A 20,361-nucleotide genomic window follows, 5' to 3' on the forward strand; every position below is an offset into this window, starting at 1 on the left:
AGTCTCAAGTCTTTTTGAGCTTGTAACTAGTTGTTTTGCAGGATTGCCTTGTATATAGCTCTATCCAGCTCTCCCTCCGACTTCGGCCATCTGGAAAAGCGTATGCCCACAGCATGATGCTGCCATCACCATACATTATTTTTGTAACCCTGCTTTTAACTTATTCCACAAGTATTATCCCTGACCTGCTTGGTCTTTACGCTGTTTTTGAAATAATATTGGCTAACAAACTTCTGCAGACTGTATACAGTAGAGTTTTCTAATCTTTACACATAAAATATTGTGAAAACCATTTTACCATTCTACTATTTTCAAAATGATGAACTGCTTTATGTTGATCTAGATAATCTCAATGAAATAAAAATAAGGTTACAGGACAAAATACAATATGTTTGCAAGGTATGTCTGTTACAGGTTAACATTCTTTTTTGTCCATCAAAGTGTAAAAAGTGATTTTGCAGAGACAGGGATTTCCATTCTGCCAGTCGTGCTTACGCTGATGTATGCTCCTGCCCCACAAATGTCACATCCCATAACCCAGAAAAATTACACCAGTCCCACCTAATTACGCATATTCATGCTGCTGTTTTGCATATAGTGCTGGTTGCATATGTCTGTCACAGAATGTGGAGCAGGAGGATGTGGCTGAGTGAAAACGCTTTCAATCCACTGATTCAGAATGTCTCTGCCACCACCATCAGCGCAATAACAGAGCCACCATTTTTTATTATTGTTATTTCAGATCATTATTGAACAAAAGTGTGTTGTTATTTCATACAGTCAGACATTTTTTCACTGCCTGCAGCATTTTAAAACCCAAGTGGGACTTTCTGATAATAAGTCAGCCTAGTTCTATATCATGAAGGACATTTAAAAATAGTTTAGATTTAGAAAATGATCCTGGTTTGACATTTGTGTCACACCTTCTCTGTTTCTCCTTGAATTGACTGGATCTCTGTTTCTTTTATCCAACTTCTGTTCTAAATCAGATTCTTTTGTTGATGAATATGCAAATCTGAGGGAAGCAGAGACCAGTGACTAAAAGCAGTAGGAGTTATGACTGAACAAGGCAAGGAAACTGGATGAGTCTAATCTCAACCTTATTGCAGCACTCACAAGACAGACCTAATCAGCCTTTGGCCCAGCTGTGGTAAAGATGGGATGGCTCACAGTTCCGGATAAAGAGCAGCTGTTTCCGCACAGATTTCCAAATGCATTCAACAACACAAGCATTGTCCTGCTAGCTCTCATTAGGGGACAAACGAGACGTGGTGACAAGAAAAAGTCACCAAAGATGGGAAGTGAAAAGAAAAGGGAGCAAGAAAAAGTAGGAGGATGTGTAAAGGAAGATATTTTTTGGAGAAAATAGAAGCTTGTGGGAACCTGGGAGGTCTAGAAGATGGGGTAGTTATAGTAGAAGAAAGGAGTAGTAAAGGGAAACAGTGAAAGGCACTTTTTCTGAAGCCAATCTCTTTTGCCATTCTTTGAATTCAACCTCTTCCAACTTTTTCCTTCTCCCTCCAATTCACCTATCTGAAACGTGTTTCACCAATCTTTCCCTATCATCTCTACATCGATGATCCCTTCCTTTACCATTTATTTCACCAATGTATTGCATCCCTCTTATTTTCCCTTTGTTGCATTCTTTCAAAGCAGCTAAGATATTTTGCCTGTCATAGCATCTTTGTATCACATTTCCCTTCCAGCCCCACAGAGAAGGAAGCAAAACATGGGATAGAAAGAAGAAAACAGAGGAGAAAAGCAAAACAAAGAGGAAAGCTCATGCTCCGTTTTGCTGTAATAAACATGGGCACAGGATGCTCACAACAGAATACATTACGTTGTTGTCAGTGGCACTTAATTAGCAAGGAGCACACCATGGTGCACCATCTTTGCTGAATGGCTACTGGGGTTTTTCACAACCCAAAAAGAAAACACAGGAATTCCCTTGGATCAAGCTTTTTTTCCCACCATGCATGCCCAATGGCCATAAAGAATTTTATTTTGGCTTTCGGTGTTAAAAAGGGCCAGGTCTGAATTTGAATTTTTGTTACTATTCTCTCATTACACAGGTGAGCTCACAATAAAATGACCTGGCCTGCAGTTATATACTTAACTGAAACTATGTAAAAAGGAACAGTGATACAATCACAGCTGATTCACACAATTTTGTCCCCAGGCAGTTGTACCTAAAATAAAAACTATACAGTAATAACACACTAGGAGTGGGCTATGCATACGGAAAGCTATCGCAATGTATCTCTGAGTGACACTGACAATCACGTACAAAATTGTCACTAAGGTTCTATCAGCACATCATACAGCAAGCTGGCTGAAATTCCTTCACCCTCTTCCCCCTCCATGTCTACTTCCTTCTTTTTCTGTCATCTGGAGAAATAGTTTCAGATAATAGCAGCAATCTTTATTGTGAGAAATGGCAAGGAATGTATCTGCCTTAACACAGACTCAAACCTCTGCCGTCTGTGATGCCTTCTACTAAGGAACATTGCTATGATTCCAGTCAGAAACTGAAAATGGGGAAAACAATAAGAAATGAAGGCCCTTGGGGAGGAAAGAAAATTATTAAGTTTGTGTGTGTTTGCGTGTGTGTTCGCATAGACAATGCCTACTAAGAAAAAACATGGTCTGATGTTTGATTTTAGTGGTTCTCTAGTTGTTGTTTATGTCTATAGGCCAAAAAAAGCAACAAGCTGTGGCAGATATATAATAGAGAGTGCTGCAGCGGGCATTGCTGTGTTTTGATGTGGGCAAGGTTAGGGTGGATTGATTTATTGATTGATTTATTGATTGATTGATTTTAGTTTTGCAATGGACATTGGGTTCTATGTTTAGTTTCTGGGGGATTTATTATTAAACATGAAAGAAAAGTGGTAAGGAACTACATTTACATACTTCCGTTTGCCATCACTTTGCCGCTGCTACTCCTAAATTTAGCTACTTTTGGACAAAAAAAGTATTTTTTTCCCCCATTCTATAGAGTTTGAGGCAGAAAGCTACTTTGAAGTCTGAAACACACCGTCCTCTGGCTTTGTATAATGCCAGATATGTGCAGATATGTTGCTTTGATAAACAATATTGAATAAGATACAGAGGAGTAAAATTATCACAGTCATTTATCTTTTTGGACATTATACAGAAACAACACAAAGCAATCAGAACAAAATGAAATTTTAGGTTTATAGAAAGGAATCTAAGCTTATCTTCTTTTTCTCTTTACGTAATCATTGCAGGTGGTCAAGGTTTTCTACTGCCTCTTTATCTCTTTTTCCTTGATCATCTTTGCTATGTCACTGCTGGGTCCCTGCGTACAGGTAGTCCCGCTGCTGACATTTGTGTCCAAGCAGAAGCTGGTGGCATGGCCTTTAACACCCCTTGCTGGTTCTCCCCCGCCCATAGTACCCCCTACCAGCAAGTTCTCTTCATCTGTGTGTGTTGCATTTGTATGTGAGTATAAGCAAGCCTTACGACCACTTTATTTGGACTTCTGTTTGTGTATACAACCTTTCTGCTGGCTGGCCTTCTTGCAGGGTGCATATTTTGTTATATTTAGTGGTTTCAGTGATTGCTTAGAAAATAATCAAATAATATTCAAACTTTCGCATTTTTTCATTGTCCATAAAGCTCTGGGGTAAAGCTTTTTCAGAATGTTTTTATTTTTTCTTTCAAAAATATATTTAAAAAAAAAAAAAAAAAGGCTACCATCTGCCTCCAACAGCCCAGTGCTAGGATGGTTACCTTTTCGAAAGATGTGGATGATGTTTAAAATGGTCTGGTATGCATGTAAGTTATTCCTAAATAGAAGATTTTGGGGACTATCAGTATTCTGGCTGAGAGTTTAGTCATATATTAAGGACAGATGAAATTCTTCAAGGCCATAGCATCTTAAAGAGGGTCTATTTGGTAAAAAGCAATAATACACCCGATAATGTAACACAAACCTTCTCAATAAGAGCCTTAACAAATAGATAGCATGACTGGATCCAAAACAAACCATTAAATTCAAGCAGCATTTAAACACAATTCCCTTAAGCTGTGGGTGCAGACTGCAATTAGCCAGTGGTATTACCTTAAAAGGAACACGTGTCAAATGAGTTAATATTAAGTTGAAAGCATATTTTTATGTAAATAAAAGCATGATTTTTTTCTGTGAAGCTATTGTAATTCAAACTCATAAGGAAAACCGATAATATGACTTCCCTGATAAGGATGTTGAGGCAAGCTCCAATCAGCTTGTTTATTCTTGATTTTATTTTTGAAGCCCATGAACATACCACATTTATCTAATCCAACACTAAAACATAAACGCAAAGACTCTGTCCTACCAGCATACTGTTCAAGAAGGTGAAGAGTTCTGTCCCATGAATTCTAACAAATTTTAACATCATAATAAGAAACAAAAATTTTTTTTTTTAAAGCCTGTAAAGAATCTGGGTTATACTACTTAGGGAGTGTCATTATTATTCACAATTAACTTAGTTATTTGAAAATATAAACTGTATCATTTGTAGTCCAGCTAGAGAGAAGGAAGCTACTGCCCCAAAAAAGCAACACAAAATGATTGATTATATTTAGCAAATATACTCCATAGCCAAAGGCTGGCATTTTTGAAGACATGTCCTGTGATCTGACTAACCTAAAAATAAAGTTGCTCGGTCTGGTTGTCATGATGAACATTTTAAACATTTGGAGGAAAAATGGGCAACTTGCAAGCTATAGAAAGCAATCAAAACAAACAAATAACAAATAAAGACATCATCCCAAAAGCTAAAGCCTGTGCAACTCTTCCAAATGTAAAAGTCTAGGTGTGGAGCTGGCCATCACAAAGCTCTGATCTCAGTCTCATAAAAAATTTGTTGCTAGAGCTGAAAAAGAATTTGTGATCAAGGAAGCCTACAAATCATTCTCTTTTAAACCAATTCTCCCCAAAGGATTGGGTCAAAATTAAACAAAACTGTTGTAAAAACCTCGTAGAAAGATATCTGAAAAGCTATTTATAATAAATATTGAATGAAAACATACGGTATGTAATAAAAAGGTCCACAGGAATGATAAAAAATATCCCACAAAATGTTGCAATTAGAAATCAGTTTAGCCATTTTAACTTAACTAAAAAAGGACACCTTTCACATTTTACAGTGTACATAAAGATTTGATTTCAACTTAACTGAATAGTATATTCCAACTATTCAGACATTTGTGGATGACTGATGATCATTTCAGTTGTGCTCATGATTGAAAATTCGTATACATCTGGAGTTTCTTATCTAAACAAAATACAACAAAAAATAAAATAAAATCTATTGCCTGGGTGTTGCTCTTTGCTAACAAACACACACATATCAAATCCACAGACATGCCTACCGTCCCTGCAGCCATGGGAATGGAGAATGCTGAGGTTCAAGGTCATTTCTAGTGTTCTGCACCCTGGGGCGCTCCATTGTTAGTGCAGCACATCCTTCAGCTTACCCATGTTCTCGAATGCACAAACAAGACATTGTGGGCAGGCACTCATTCCAAACACAGTATTTAAAAGAGCACACATTGAAAGACACAGAAAAGTGCCTGTCAGCTGTGAAAATGACACTACATCAGATAAAGATAACACATACAAGTGCAAACACAGGGCAGAGACAAATTATCTATCTTTATTTCTGTACAGCAATCCATATTTGATTGCAAGTGTTACTGTTGGCCTTTAAACCATTACTTGCATATTTGAGTTTTGTTAGGTGGCAGAAATGATAGAGGAAGAGATTTTAGACTGGTAAAAGAAGGGTTGGAGCTGCAGTGGGTTTGATTAGCCCCTTTGTTGGCAGTCCGGTAAGCTTCATTGGTTCCAATGAATAGGTTCCTAATGAACCCAGCCAAGCTTGGACTAAACTTTGTGCTGAAGACAAACTAAGTTATGGTGGTCTGGCCAAGCGCTGGGTGTGAACCGACTGATGTACAACGCCTGGACATATGGTCCCCCACATCAGGGCCTCCCTAAGCCACTTTCACATGTTCAATGCTTATGTATTGATGAAAATTACAAAGTTGGTGCACATAGAAAAAATATTTAGTTTACATTATTTATAATTATTTGTTAATTTACTGAGCAGGGGCAAAATAACAGCAACTGTTGGATAAAAAGATGGCTCTTAGAGGAGAGGCAGGGCATGCAAGGAAAAGAGAAGCTGCTTGATGCTTACTGAAAGCGACATAAGAGAGAGGGCTGCAGGCTTTGTCTTTACAGCTGACCCCAATACACAACTCGCCCTGGCACATCCTACAAGGCATGAAGTAACTGAGTAAATCAGGCTAACTTGGCTCTGGATTGGCAATGACCTCACCACAACAGATGGTTACTACAATTCTGGATTAAGCATGTGAAGGAGAAAAGCTTTACGGACCTTGTGCACCCTCAGAGTTTATGGCAAGGCCATTTATACTCCTCATGAAGTGAACACAACAAGCAGCTTTGTGTTTGGGTTCTGTGTGTATTCATCCAAATAATTGTGCGAGGAAGTAGAGAGAGGAGGTGAAGGTGAGCCAAGCTGTGGTTGCAAGATGAATTGCTGAGGTCAGGTTGGAAGTGTGGGGATGGATGTCTTCAGTGTCCTACCAACAAGGCCCTTGGTAACTGAGCTGGCGAGGAGGAGAATGGGCCCACTACAGGGCCACACAGCAGGCTTAGACAACACTTATTCTGCTGCCCAAACTGTCAGCCAGAACAACTTCATTGTTCCCAAAATTGAGGTTGAAAGCAGTTAAAAGCAAAGCAGAGGCTTAGCAGGAGGAGGGGTGGAGTTGGATGCTTGGTAAGGTAGGTAGCGAGAAAGAAAGAGGATGTAAAGCTCAAGAGGGAGATTTAAGTAAGGTGGAAATACCCTGACAGTGAAAGGGGAAGCTCCAGAGAACGTGCAGTTGCTGGGATTGAATACTCTGGGGCCGTGAGTTCATTCCACAAAGGAGAGTTCCTGGAGATCCAACAATAAAGGCATACAGCCAGAAGCAAGGTAGCAGCAAGAAGTGCAAATGTATTAAATATAATCTGCTGGAAATAAATAACAATTAAAAATGTTTCTTTCTTTCTTTTACTCACTGTTTGATTGCAATTGAACTTTTAGGAATGGTTAACTGATGTAGAATGTCTTTCAGATTAAACACATCCCTAGATATCTGAATGGTTCTAATCTGTTTTCACTGACTCTGTTATACAGTACCTGCCCAGGTCCCACCCTTGAAACTGGACTCTACCTTCACCTTTTCAGACATAAAATCTTTTTATATGAGAAAAACCAGTCTGGCTGGCCAGATTAACACCCAAGTGCCTTTAGAAGTTTCCTACTTATTTAGGAGAGTCTATGTATAATTTAATTTTATCATAGACATGTGAAACGTTTGCTAGAGAAACATGCATGTGTAAGCTCTCAGTCATTCGGCTCGTGGCAGTGACAAAACATTCTTAAGATGCTGGCAACCGGACAGACAGTTTTTCTGAAGACTTTCGAACACCTATCCACATCCATAGAAAAGGGCTCCTGGATAGGTGTCAAAACATCGTTAGAAAAACTGGGCAAAAGTTAAGTTGCCTCTGATTTAAGCCTTTTTTTCTGTTTGCTGGAAAACATCAGTAAACAGTGTACCACAAAGACCAAGGAGAACAGTGGACAGGTCAGGTAGAAACTTAACGAGAGTTTATATGCATGGTCTGGTTATAAGTCAATCAGATGGTGAAATAGAATCAAACCTACACATTTTGATCCTTATGTCACCTTAAAATCACCTTCAACATTATAAAATACGGTGGTGGCAGCTTGGTGCTCTGTGAATTGTTTATTCGTTCAAGACAACAAATCTGGTAACACCTGGTAGGAAGAGGTGAACTGGGACATTCTGGAGAAACATCCAGCGCTATGGGCAAACTCAGGAATACAACTGAATGGTTTAACCAAAAAAAAGATACTGGATTGTTGCAGTGGCCTCGTCAAAGGTTCTATTTTAACGTGTGTCCGATTTTTTTTTTTATCTATGGTAGTATGGGAGACTCATATTGGTCCATCATATAGATAGTGAATTTTGTGGTTGTAATGAAAAAAGTGAAGAGAGATAAGAATTTTTTCAACTGAACTGTTTAAAACTCAGAGTTTTAAAAACAATATATCTCACCTTCTTAGCTACTGACACAAATGTGTGTCCTACTATCATTATACAGACTTCCTATTGATTTCCCATCCATTTGTATAGGCTAACCTAGACCCCTACCCCAACTCTAACCATTACTAACACATATCTAATCCCAAAACTCAATTCACAGTTTAGTCCTAAACCTACTCCTCACTCCAAGATGAGAACTTCTCATCATAGGGACGAGAAGGTAGTCCCCACAAGTTCCTGTAATTCCCCACAGTGTGGAACATTCCAGAGAAATCATCCCCATAATATAACAAAAACATGACCTGACTACCACCAAGCAGTATACATCTCCCTGCACTTTACCTCAGTGGCTTGAGCCACTTTGAGCTTGAATCTGTTTAAGGTACAACAGAAACTTCCTTTAGAGTGACATAAAACCGGTTTTAATCGGTCTAACAGTGTCTTTTGCTACCTTTTTTCCCTTTATTTATAATTCGATTACTTGAGGCTGTTTCAAATTCATCGTTGTGCCCTCTGTAACGATTGCAAAAGGATGAAGCAGTTTATTTAGTCACAGTGAATTTAAGGTGATGAGAAAAGCCTCTGATTTTGCACTGGGGGTTGCAAAAGTGTGAATGTGTCCTTGTAGTTTCTGTATGTGTGTATCTGAAGACACAAATGCGGAAATGGACACACACTTCTCGCATCCAGTCACGCACACACTTACACCTCCCTAGTTTGATCCAGAGCTAGCCCTGAAGCTCCCAGAGTCTCAACAAAAGGCCTCTTCTATCCATTGTGCGAGCTGTGTGTTTCCCAGGAGAGCCTGGGCTCAGCGAAAGCGGGGCCCCAGATCGTTTTCGCCTGACATGGATGTTTATTTGCTCCATGGTCCAGCAGAACGCCCTCAAAAGGACTGGCCTGTGCATTTTGACATGCATGACATATAGTTTTTAAAAAAGTGAAGAGGAGCTTGAGGGTGTGGAGAAGGGGGGGTGGAGGGTGGGGGGTAAGGAGAGTGAATGACTTGACAGATAAACAGACATTTGAGACAGAGGGAGAGCAGATCTGTCTGTGAAGGTGTTCTCAGTGCACTCATATGAAAAAGAATATTCAGGATGTTCTTCACCATTTTATTTGATTCTTGTCTTTACACTAGTCAGCTTTCTTGTCAACCTTGTTCATAAATGTAAAACTCTCCCCAGTGGGTGGGTAGAGAGTTTTTCCTGATCTTGACAAGCCCTCCTATCTCTGACAGCATACTAATTTTCATCCAGAACCACTGAGCCAATGCAAAACAAACAAACTGCCAGAGCTACTGTTCGGTGTTCCAGCTTTAGCAGCTCTACTGCTATTATAAAGACAGCCTGCACTTGAAGGAAAGACTTTTTGGCAAATCAGTATAGATAACAATTCCAAAGAATTCATATATCAGCAAATTAGAAAAACTGCATGCAAATTTTAAACTTAATGGAGAAACATGGTTTTGTTGTGTTTTTGCATTTAAAACAGGCACATCTAAAACTGTTTCTTATGTTGACTATCTCTAATGTTTAAATTCCGTCTCTCAGCATACTTTCTGCACCCTTATCTCAAGGTTCCTTCAGACCAATAATACTTGTGGTCTGGCTGTGGATCACAGAAGCCCTCCAGGAGCCTCAAGTTAAAAACAAACAGGATAGGGTGATACCATCTAATCTGTTGATCATCATTATTGTCTAAGATATCACTATACTTCCTTCCATAAGCACAAGCCCAGCCTCCAAGCTGCATTTTCTCTCTCTCCTTTAAGAGTTAAAAGCGTATGTCTTGAAGAACAGTATGAATGTATGCCATTGTTGGGTTGCAACCAGAATCTTCAGAGTGTTGTTTGATCCCATGTTTGGCATGAAAGGGCTTTTATTTTTACCCGAACTGCCACATCAGCTGTAAGGATCGTCCATGCAGGAGACTCTAGACTAGTTTGTCACTATCCTTGATTCTTTTAAGGGGGAAATTATTTAATTCTCTTTTATAATTATGAAACTATTACTTGCTATTTATATTTAGGTGCATGCCAAATCCTTCTTCTTCTTTTTATTCTTCTGCTTCAACTCGTTGAGGATTTTATACTGTTCTGGGGTGATGAAGTACTACAATATAACAAGCTCTTCATTTACCATTTGTAAGTGATATTTTGCTAACACTTGTTTTACATAAATAATTGATTATATTGGTTGAATTTCTAAATAAAGAGTTGTTAAATGTACAAAAAAGTCTTCTGCTTCAACTTTACCTACTTATTGCGTTAAACACAAATGGTAGAGTTGCTGTTGCTGAATTTACCCACCCTGAATTTTACAATGTGGAGCCTGAGAACCAGGAAACTCATCCGAGACCAAAACAAGAAGAAGTAGTCCTGGATAAGCAGAAGAGGACAAGCCACGACAAACAATCAAACATATAACAAAGCTGCTGTATTCTCCAGTCTTTTCGAGAATAACAAACACTTCTATATTTTCCTGACGTTTTAATATTTCATGATCTGCTTGCTGTTCGTTGCTTTCTATGCACATGTAAATAACCTGCTCTTACGATTGAGGCTCTCTTTGTATTTCAGGTCTACAACCTAAGAGGTAGAGATAAAGGGGTTAAGGGGGGGGGGGGGGGGGGGGGTAAATATATTTTGTTATCAAATTTTTTTGGAAGGAGAATTGAGCAGGCGTTCACACGCCTGTATGCATAACATCTGTGCCCTCGACCCATTTTAGACAAGAGGAACTGTACCCCGATTTGCATAAAAATAATTGACACTTCAAATTAGCCCTCCAATCAAATTGGATTATTTTTGTCAGCATATGTGCAGACAGTGAGTGCTGCCACACTAGGGCACTTAAAAAAGAGGCAACAGAGAGTAGTAACAGGAGGGGGCACGTCATAGAAGATTAACTCTATAATTTCATCACCCATTCATTAACATGTTGCTATGCCTTTTATTCAAAATACTTCAGATAAGACATTTAGACACTTTAGAAAGATATTGTAATTTCTTGTTTAATAAATAAATAAAATACATGAATAAATAAAAAAAATCACACTACTATGGTAGTTTTTTTAGGAATATATCTATAAGCTCAATGGCTACCCACACTGTATCATGTGCATATTTGCATTACATATTCAAGTAACATTGGTCGTTGGCCAAATGGATTAGAACAGATTGTGTTTTGGGTTTCTTTCAATAATAAACCCCCAGATGTGCCTTAAATGTTGAATTGTTTAAAATTGCCGCTAAAGAGAAATAGTTCAGGATTAACCCCAGCCCAGAGACTAAGATAATCACCTAGATTTATGCAACAGCACACCTTTTACCAGATCTACCTCAATGTCTTTAGCTCCTCCTGCTGCAGCACGTTTTTTGTCTGGTTGTAACTGTAGCTTCATTCTTCTATTTTGTATCAGTTATTTTATAATCCGTCTGATTTTAGAGCAAGAAACGCCACAAACCTATAGAAGGATAGCTGCTGCATGTTTTTTTCAAGCCATCCCAGCTGACAAGATGGGAGCTGTTTTAAGGTTGAGACATTTTTCATAGAGCATAAGGATCTATGATTCATTTTGGGGGAAGGGGGAAAAAAGAAGGGGGCAGAACGTTTGGGAGGGGGTAGAAAGGGGGAAAAGCCTTGGCGCCAGTCCCTCTGAAGCACTCAGCATCCCCCCGCTTCTGGGATGGCGGATGTGTCTAAGTGTATCCATGACAACCTCACCGCATGCAGGGATACACCACAGCAACATAGCCAAGGAAAGTTGATGTAGGTCTGCATGTGTATGTGTGTGCGAAGATAAACTGAATAGGGCATGTAGCTTATCTATATTAATATTCCTTCAGTATGTCTGACATTAAATATATATGTCAGATTTCTTCTTTTTTCATATTACTGATCAGTCTATTATCTTTATAATAATGGTATTGATATATATGGTGTAGGACCCTAATTTTTACTCGGGTTTATATTCATTTGGGATTCAGACATCTGATAGGTTAACAAAAAATCTTAAACCCAATCGTTGGGTTAGCTTTTTAAACCAAAATATCTGTTAAACTCACTCATGTTTAATGCATAGCCAATTTAAGGGTTGGTTGGCAAAGGTTTAACAAAACATGTATGTGTGTGTCTATGCCAGCAGCATTTTTGGCTACATATCCTTTTTTCATTCAGTAAAGGAACTAGATGTGGGTAGAGCAGCTAATAATTGTACTCAAGGAAGAATAGCAATACCTCAAAATACTATTCAAGTCCTATGTAAAAGTTTGATGCAGTAAATCTACTTCTTGTCAGTTTTATCCTTTGGATAATATTCAATTCAATTCAGTTTATTTATATAGTGCCAATTCACAACACATGTCATTTCAAGGCACTTTACAGTTCAACTTCACTGAACATGATTAGTGTAAAAGGTAATATTTGAATTATAATGAGGCTGCTCTACAATGTAAATTGTTACAACTTCTGACCCATTGTTTAGATGTAGCTGGCAAGTTTCTGTCCCACACTGACCAAGCGGTTTCCTTAAAAAAAAAGTAAACATAGATTTATAGACAGACACAGTCATGCAGAGTCTTGGATGTTCACACTGCACAGACTGAGCTGTACTACATTCCCACTTGGGATGTGCTGAATTCTCACAAAGAAAATACCTTCAAAAGGAAGCGCTAATGAGTTTTTTATTTGACCATGGAATGAGCAGAAGGGAGAGAAAAAGTTACCTCATGGGATATGGCCTATATACTGCATGCACATTTTCAACCATGCACTTCTACACAGATGCAGTCATGCATTTATACCTGAATCTATGGAAGCAAACTGAGATCCTGTGGAAGTATATTTACAACCCTGACTCCTTTTGAAGGGTTAAAGGGTTGGATGGTGAATAAAGTAAATAATTCACAATAGTTGAAACTCTTTCAGTGTAACCTCAGAATAAAATGGGGGAGGGAGACCTGAGAGACTATGCAATGGCACACCATTCTCTACTTAATCCTGCTTACTCTTTATTTTTATAATATATTCCTTGTTTTCCATTTACTTCTGAGAGCTCCAAACATGTACAGAAGTTAACCTTACACTTTTCCTGTGTTTTTAGGTTCGATGATGATCGGGAGCTTTAAGTGACCAAACCCTCAAAACTGGAGACATGAGGATAGACGCACAATCTCTAAGGTAAACTCTCTCTGTTAAAGATTTACTCTTTTGGTCTTCTAATTTTATAGATAGGGCGTCACTTTCAGGATTTAAAAGTAGCTATATGTATTAATTTTTCCAAAAATAATACTGTATCGCAGCATCAGCAAGACAGTTTGAGTCAGATTGTTTCTGCCAAACTGGTGAATGTAGAAGACAAAAGAAAAATAGCCCTAATGAATTCACCTGACCCACATTTTACTGTCCCATCCTTTTCTCTGGAGATGAGGAAAGGGCATTTAGACAGGTAAACCATGACTGGTCCCCGAAGTGAAAGAGGGGTTTTGCTGAAGGAAGAGGGGTTATCCATAATTTACCATGCTGTGGTTGCAAGACATGTAGGAGATAATACATTGCTTCCAGCATATAAAACAAAGGGCCTCATCGGTACTGGAGAGACCAGTGTTGTTATTGCATGCCTGTTTCTATATATACCGACTGAGAAAAAACAGCAGATGTTTCCTTCAGTTTTAGATGAATGGACAGAACTGCAGGAGAAAGAACAGGACAGTAATGGTTTGATAGGAATAGCTGAGTCTGTCATGGTTTTATACAGATGTGATGTTTATTGATTGCAAATTACTGGTCAATCACCTGTCCAAAACAAAATAAAACAAAACCACATGATGGGTGAAGCTATGTTTGTAAGTCAAATAGTATTTATTGGATTTGTGTATCTGATTAAAGAATGTGTGCACACTTTCCTTCTATTTTAGGGGTTTAGTCAGCCGACTGTTTTTCTGCAGATGGCACCATTTCAGCTTTAATGGAAAGCTGATGGGATTTTACTGCTGTCTGTTGAAAACAGCAAAGCTATACAACTTCATCTACCTGTTGTCATACCTGGGGCAGAAACAGACTTAACTGTCTGGCTCAGTCAGTTTACTGAATGATAGTCTGACATATAATCATGTTTCATAAATCAGAGAAGATTTCACAATTTTTTTTGTTCTAGATAAATATACTTTTGAGGTTTAGTAGAGCATAATTTGCTTATTGATATGTCTATGTAGTGCAACTTGCCTATGGCTACAATATTTAGATTTGCTGCTTTTGCTTACTTTCTCTCTGTTTTGTGGAAAATAAAGGCAAAACCGTTGATTGTAACTAAGCATTTTTATGTAAAAAGACATGACATATTTTAGCTGAACCTTGTGTATAATGTTATGTTTGCTTGTTATTCTTATTAAAGCAATTTGTGTTAAATATTTGCAGCCTAAATGTCTGTTTACTATGAAAAGCAGTGTATTGGAATCTTTATTTGGTACAGTCCAGAACTGGTCATTATGGCTAAAGTTAGCAATTACTGTGAGATATTTGCAAAGACAAAAGCCAAGCTCTTGAAATTAACTTGAATCTCAAAAATATTATAGCCTTACATATTAAACATACTGAGAAAAAAAAAATATGTGAATATATCCCAGTGAGATTACCCTTTATTTAAAGCTAAAGCAGCACAAAAAGCAAAAATCTGCTTTATTTACTTTTCTCAATGAACCAGTTTCCCTGGCCAGATATCTGTAATATTTTCTTTTGTTTGTGCATGTTTTGGACAGAAAAATCTTCAAGGTCAGACAATTTCCTGTGTAAATAATCATTGTCATGCATATTGGTTGCTGCCCAGTGCAAACAGGACAGGCATAAACCAGCCACTGCATAAACTGCTGCTATGTTTTTGACATGGGCAAAGAGAAATTGATTAAGGGAAACAGCATGTAAATATTTTCTGTATTTTCTTCATTTTGCTGACTCTTACTGAATAACTTGATAGAGTGATAATCACTTATTTCCAGCATCAACTCCCCTACCGTTCTTCTAATATCTGACAAAAAGCACCCCTACCTCATAATGCTGCAACCACCATGATTAACATTACGGATGGTGTGTTTAGGAGTATGAGACATGTTAGCTTTATTTTTCTACTTTTGGGTTAAGGCCAGAAAGTTAAAACTTTCATCTTAAAAGTCAGACTTGCTGTGACTACATCCTGACTTATGAGAAACTTTCGACTTTTCAGCTAAACTTTTTTTTTTTTACTTTATTACTTTATTACTTTAGTTGCTTTTTCTTTTCTTAATTTTTACTTAAACACCAGATTGTAAGACGGTTAGGTAATTTTTTTTTTTTTTTTTTTTTTTATAATTCTACCACATGAGCTGTGGAAATCTACTCCTACCTTTACCACTGGCTGCTTTTTTGACAAACTATTTCTTAGCCCTGTGAGTCACTCAAGAGTCAAGCAACCTTGATGAGGTTACAGTTGTGCCATCAACTTTTCATCTTTTGGTCTGAGGTGTTAAATATGAGGGATATTGTGTTAAAACTTACTTGTAATCCTTACTTGATAAGCTCAACAGGAAGGCCATCTCTGTGCTTTAATTTCCCCTTGACTCCACTGGAGGTGGTTGGTGACAGAAGGACTCTGGCTAAATAAACATAATTGTTAGACAATCCTACGCAATACACAAATCTTTTACTGAACTGAAGAGCTACTTTGGGGGCAGATTGCAGGATTCTTAATGCACATTATTGTAGATCATTCCTACCAGCAGATGTTATACTTTATAACCATCACTGCTTCCAAGCGCACATATGACATTTGCTTTTTTTTTGCTGACTTTAGGCCCGTTTATATTGTAATTTGCACATCTCTGCTCTTGCTGCTTTAACTGTCACTTATTGTGAAATCGTCTATTTAAAATAACCACAACCAGTTGTATATTCGGTCATTTTATCAATAACTTCTCAGTATTAATGTTAACATTTTTTTGCCGTTACCACATAGTATTTTATACTTAATTCAGTTTTATGTACATTTCTAAAATCTTTTATGCGATTTTTTTTTTTTTTTTTTTTTTTTTTTATGCATTTCTCTTGTTGCACTGAAATTCCCTCATTGCATGACAATAAATAAACTTCTTCCTTTATTTCTCTGGGGATGTTCTTTGGTCTTTCTAAATCTGTGTGTTTACATATATATTATCTGAGGCCTACACAGATACTCAGATTAGATAACACACAGGTGCAAAGCCTTTCTCTTGAAGCACATTGAAGTTTTTGGTTGTAATGAGACAAGATATATAAAAGTTTGAGTCAAATGAATACTTTACAGGGACCTATGAGTTCTATAGTTATGGTGAAATCTAATACGGGATGTAATGCTCTTTATATACCTGGAAGAGCTGAGGTGACGGTAATCCATGTTAGATTTACCTTTTAGAGAAGATCCAATAAAGTTTTTTTTTTCTTTTTCAACCTTAAAGCCTTCCAGTTTTATCTTCTAGAAAACAATAAGGAGCTGTAACCCAGACACATTCCCAGGCCTGTGTCCTCAGCTACAAAATAAAACTCCCTTTTATGGGTGTCTTATCAGCTTCTAAGAATATTGTGTAAGACAATACATGTGAGAAGTGCAGAGTGAACAATGGGCAGAAAGTGCAGTTTGATATGAGGGGAACTAGTGTCAGTGGATATTGCTGAGACCTCTGTTGCCTCGAACACACTGGAAACTCATAGCTAATGTAGCTCCTTTCGTCCAGGGCTCATGATTTGCAGCGTGCTGACATTCTCCAACAAGTTATGTTTCCTAGACTATAGCACTGATAAACTCAGCAGGGAATGTGGTCTTTTGTTTTGTTTCATTTTGTTTAGTTTAGTTTTGTTTTGTTAAAGCTCAAGAGGCATCTTATCCTATCCTTTCTTTTCATAACCATGGCATAGACATTGTTTCCATTAAATGTAATACATGAACCATTTCAGGTTATTCAAGCAACTAATTTTTTCATATTTGCCTTTTAGGTGGAGGAGTTATTTGGATGAAGAAGGAACGAAGCTAATTTTTGGCCAGAAGAAGCTCTGGGATTCACTGGACTCTCAAAACATGGCAACATCGCAAAACAGATGATACAACGCTTTTGTATAAAACTATACTTATACTAGGAAAATTATGTATTTTTATATGCTGGCAAGAAAAAAAATACCAACAGACTCAAAATTCATGAAATGGATGCAACTAAATCTTGACTTTCGGCTGCTCAGCAAACATATCTCAAATCCTAGAACAACTGAGGAGAAAATGAACAATTACAGATTGAATAGAATCACAATAGTGGCAAAGAATCGTCGATGAAAGGCAGCTCTATATCTGCCTGTGACCGCTGCAACAACTGGAAGATGTCCTTGTGAACCAAGCTTTCAACAAGGAGCCCTAATAAAGAAACATTGTTAAAGAATTTAGTTCTAAAGAGAAATTTCCTAAATTCTGTGAACCACTGAAAGAAAAAAAGTCTCTTTTGGGTCCACAGCCATTTTGTCAGACCATCCCTAGATACTGATTTCAAGGTACAGTACATTGGGAAGAATATAGGGCCCAGTTATCATGGTATACAGTTGTTTCATATTAGGGTTAGGGTTTTCTTGGTACCATGGCGGTTTTCATAGGTCAGCTATAATATATTCAAAGGATGTCCTGTTGACTTGTGCCTAAAAAGCTCAGACAGTCAAGTTAGGAAGTGACATATTTGTTATAGACCCAAAAGAGCATAGTTATGGAATGACCAGCCCAATACTTGGACCATAAATGGATAGTGTTGAATGTTCTTTTTCTGGGTGTATCATTAAAATAAGTGGTCCTCCTAATTGTCAATCATTCTGTTAAATTGTTCATGTAAAGTCGTCCTACGTGCTCATACCCACCTTCACTTACAGTGCTAGTGGTGAGTCTGACATAGTGGAAAAATTGAAAATCTTTCAGAAAGTAAGCTTGTATGAGCGATGTAAACAGCAACTTTTGAAAAGAGCGTGCACGAGGAGAAATGGGCTGGTGCACGTGTTTAATAGGCATTCCCTCTCGGGAGCGGGTACAAGGTTGTGCATGTGCATTTTTTTTCAAAAGTGCAAAGGACGGGTCTTTTACATTTTCCGCGAAAATCCCCCACTATACCTTTAATCCAAATGAAAACCTGTAAGACGAGGTTTGCTATGCTTCTTCTGTGGTAAAACAAATAAAATCTTAGAATCTCTTAAGTCGGGATTACCGAGAAGTTCTTATCGTGATATCGTTCAAGCTTGTATAAAAAGTATTACCATGAGCTCTGTTTTACTTTTATAAACACATTGAAATTTTGTAAACTATTTTAATCAATTTTACTCTATAAAGCACTTTAAAAAATGAATGAAACTGATTGTTTACTGTTGACCAAACTGATAAAATGTCCATTACTTTGTTCCAACAGGCATCAGTTTGTTTAACACATAAGGAAGCCTTCTGAAATGTGTTGAAAATTATTTCTCTCATTAAAGCCTTCTTTGTGTAAAAATGACTGAGTTTATCAAGGAGATTTCTTAACAAGTAAATAAAGATTTTCCTTCACTGAAACACTGCTTTTGGGTATGAGTTATTTCCTCCCTTCTGTGCAATGCTGTGGCACTCCAGGCATAAAGAACAGTATGCCTGACATAATTGGGTCCCTTTTGGCTGTGGAAAGAGCATGCAAGCTGATAAAAGCTGGCAGGATGATCAAAGCGCCAGAGCCTCCTGATCAACACCGTACACCTGACACGGTTGTAGTTTATCCAGACAGAAATCATAAAATATGAGAAAACATATTTCACAGAACATAAAAAAAGCTTCTGTTTAAAGAAGTAAAACATTTTGATGTAGTAATGCCTGTAAAGTTACACTGCTACTGTATGAGCTACAGTTTTCATATCATATCTTGTGAAAGAAAAAAAAAGTATAAAGTTACAAGAGTATGTCCTCACTGTAGTTTAATATACTAATTTATCACTCATTCATCTTTATGTGCTTTCCCTTTTTTTGCTTATTCATATTACCGGTAAATCACTTTTCCTCTCTGTTTAACATTTATATATATATATATATATATATATATATATATATATTAGTGCTGTCAAAATTATCGCGTTATTATCGCGTTAACGCGAGGCCATTTTAACGGCGATAATTTTTTTAACGTGAGATTAACGCTATGTGGTTTTATGGTACAATTTTCCAAGTACATCCCGCTGCAGCCTGCGAGAAGGCGGGGCTATTTCCCCCCAGTCTATGCATTTCTCATAGGCTTCGACAGCGGAGCTCCTCAAGGAAAAAAGACGCTCATACACTGAGTGACGCTAGTGCCTTTTCTTTAAGCCCCACCACCAACAAACAAGTTGAGTGTCTGGTAACTAGTAGCAACCTGAAATACGCTGAGAAAACCGATTACTGAGGTGAAATGGAATCTGCTACGGCACTCTTGCTGTCTGTGTACGCCACAGGTCGGTATCGTGTGTGTGTGTGTGTGTGTGTGTGTGTGTGTGTGTGTGTGTGTGTGTGGGTGGGTGGGTGTGGGTGTGTGTGTGTTCTCATTTTTGTTAAGAGGCTGAAAAGTAACTTTCTAGAGCATAGACTACCTCCATCTAGTGATGTCGGTCTATTGATTTTGATGTATTGATTGAAAATTGTTCATTATTATCTTGGTTAATTAACATATAATGTTACCTCTACTGCATTTTATAGCAGTAGGGTAAAATGCTTGTCTTTGTTCAAAAGACTGTATTAACTGTAAAGACTGTCTTTTACATCAGCCTGTTTTCAGGGCCTTTTTTTTGGCTACATATTTGTTATTTTTTGCTACATGCCTCCCCATCTTCTTGCCATATGTTTCTATGGCATAAATCAGTGTCTGTGACCTGTTTTCATTTTAAAAAAAGAACATTGGCACAAACCTAGCCTGTATGTATTTTTTGTATGTCATCGAGAGTATTTAAATGATTTTCAATCAGAAAAAAAATGTGCGATTAAAATGCGATTAATCGCGAGTTAACTCAGGCATTGATGCGATTAATCGAGATTAAAAAAATTTAATCGATTGACAGCACTAATATATATATATATATATATATATATATATATATATATATATATATATATATATATATATATATATATATATATATATATATATATATATATATATATATATATATATATATATAT

General features: G+C 37.5%; 1 long non-coding RNA gene across 1 annotated transcript in view; it reads left to right on the forward strand.

The window, feature by feature from the left end:
* LOC119773012 overlaps window positions 1-18,738 on the forward strand; it is a 41,079-nt gene extending 22,341 nt beyond the window's left edge. The window contains exons 3-4 of the long non-coding RNA XR_005279331.1: window positions 13,264-13,340; window positions 17,160-18,738. This is a non-coding gene — a long non-coding RNA (uncharacterized LOC119773012). The remainder of the gene's footprint in view (window positions 1-13,263; window positions 13,341-17,159) is intronic.
* The last annotated feature ends 1,623 nt before the right edge of the window (window positions 18,739-20,361 follow it).

The sequence above is a fragment of the Cyprinodon tularosa genome, unplaced genomic scaffold, assembly GCF_016077235.1.
Source record: "Cyprinodon tularosa strain WSP-4 unplaced genomic scaffold, ASM1607723v1 ctg74, whole genome shotgun sequence".
Taxonomy (NCBI): Eukaryota; Metazoa; Chordata; class Actinopteri; order Cyprinodontiformes; family Cyprinodontidae; genus Cyprinodon; species Cyprinodon tularosa.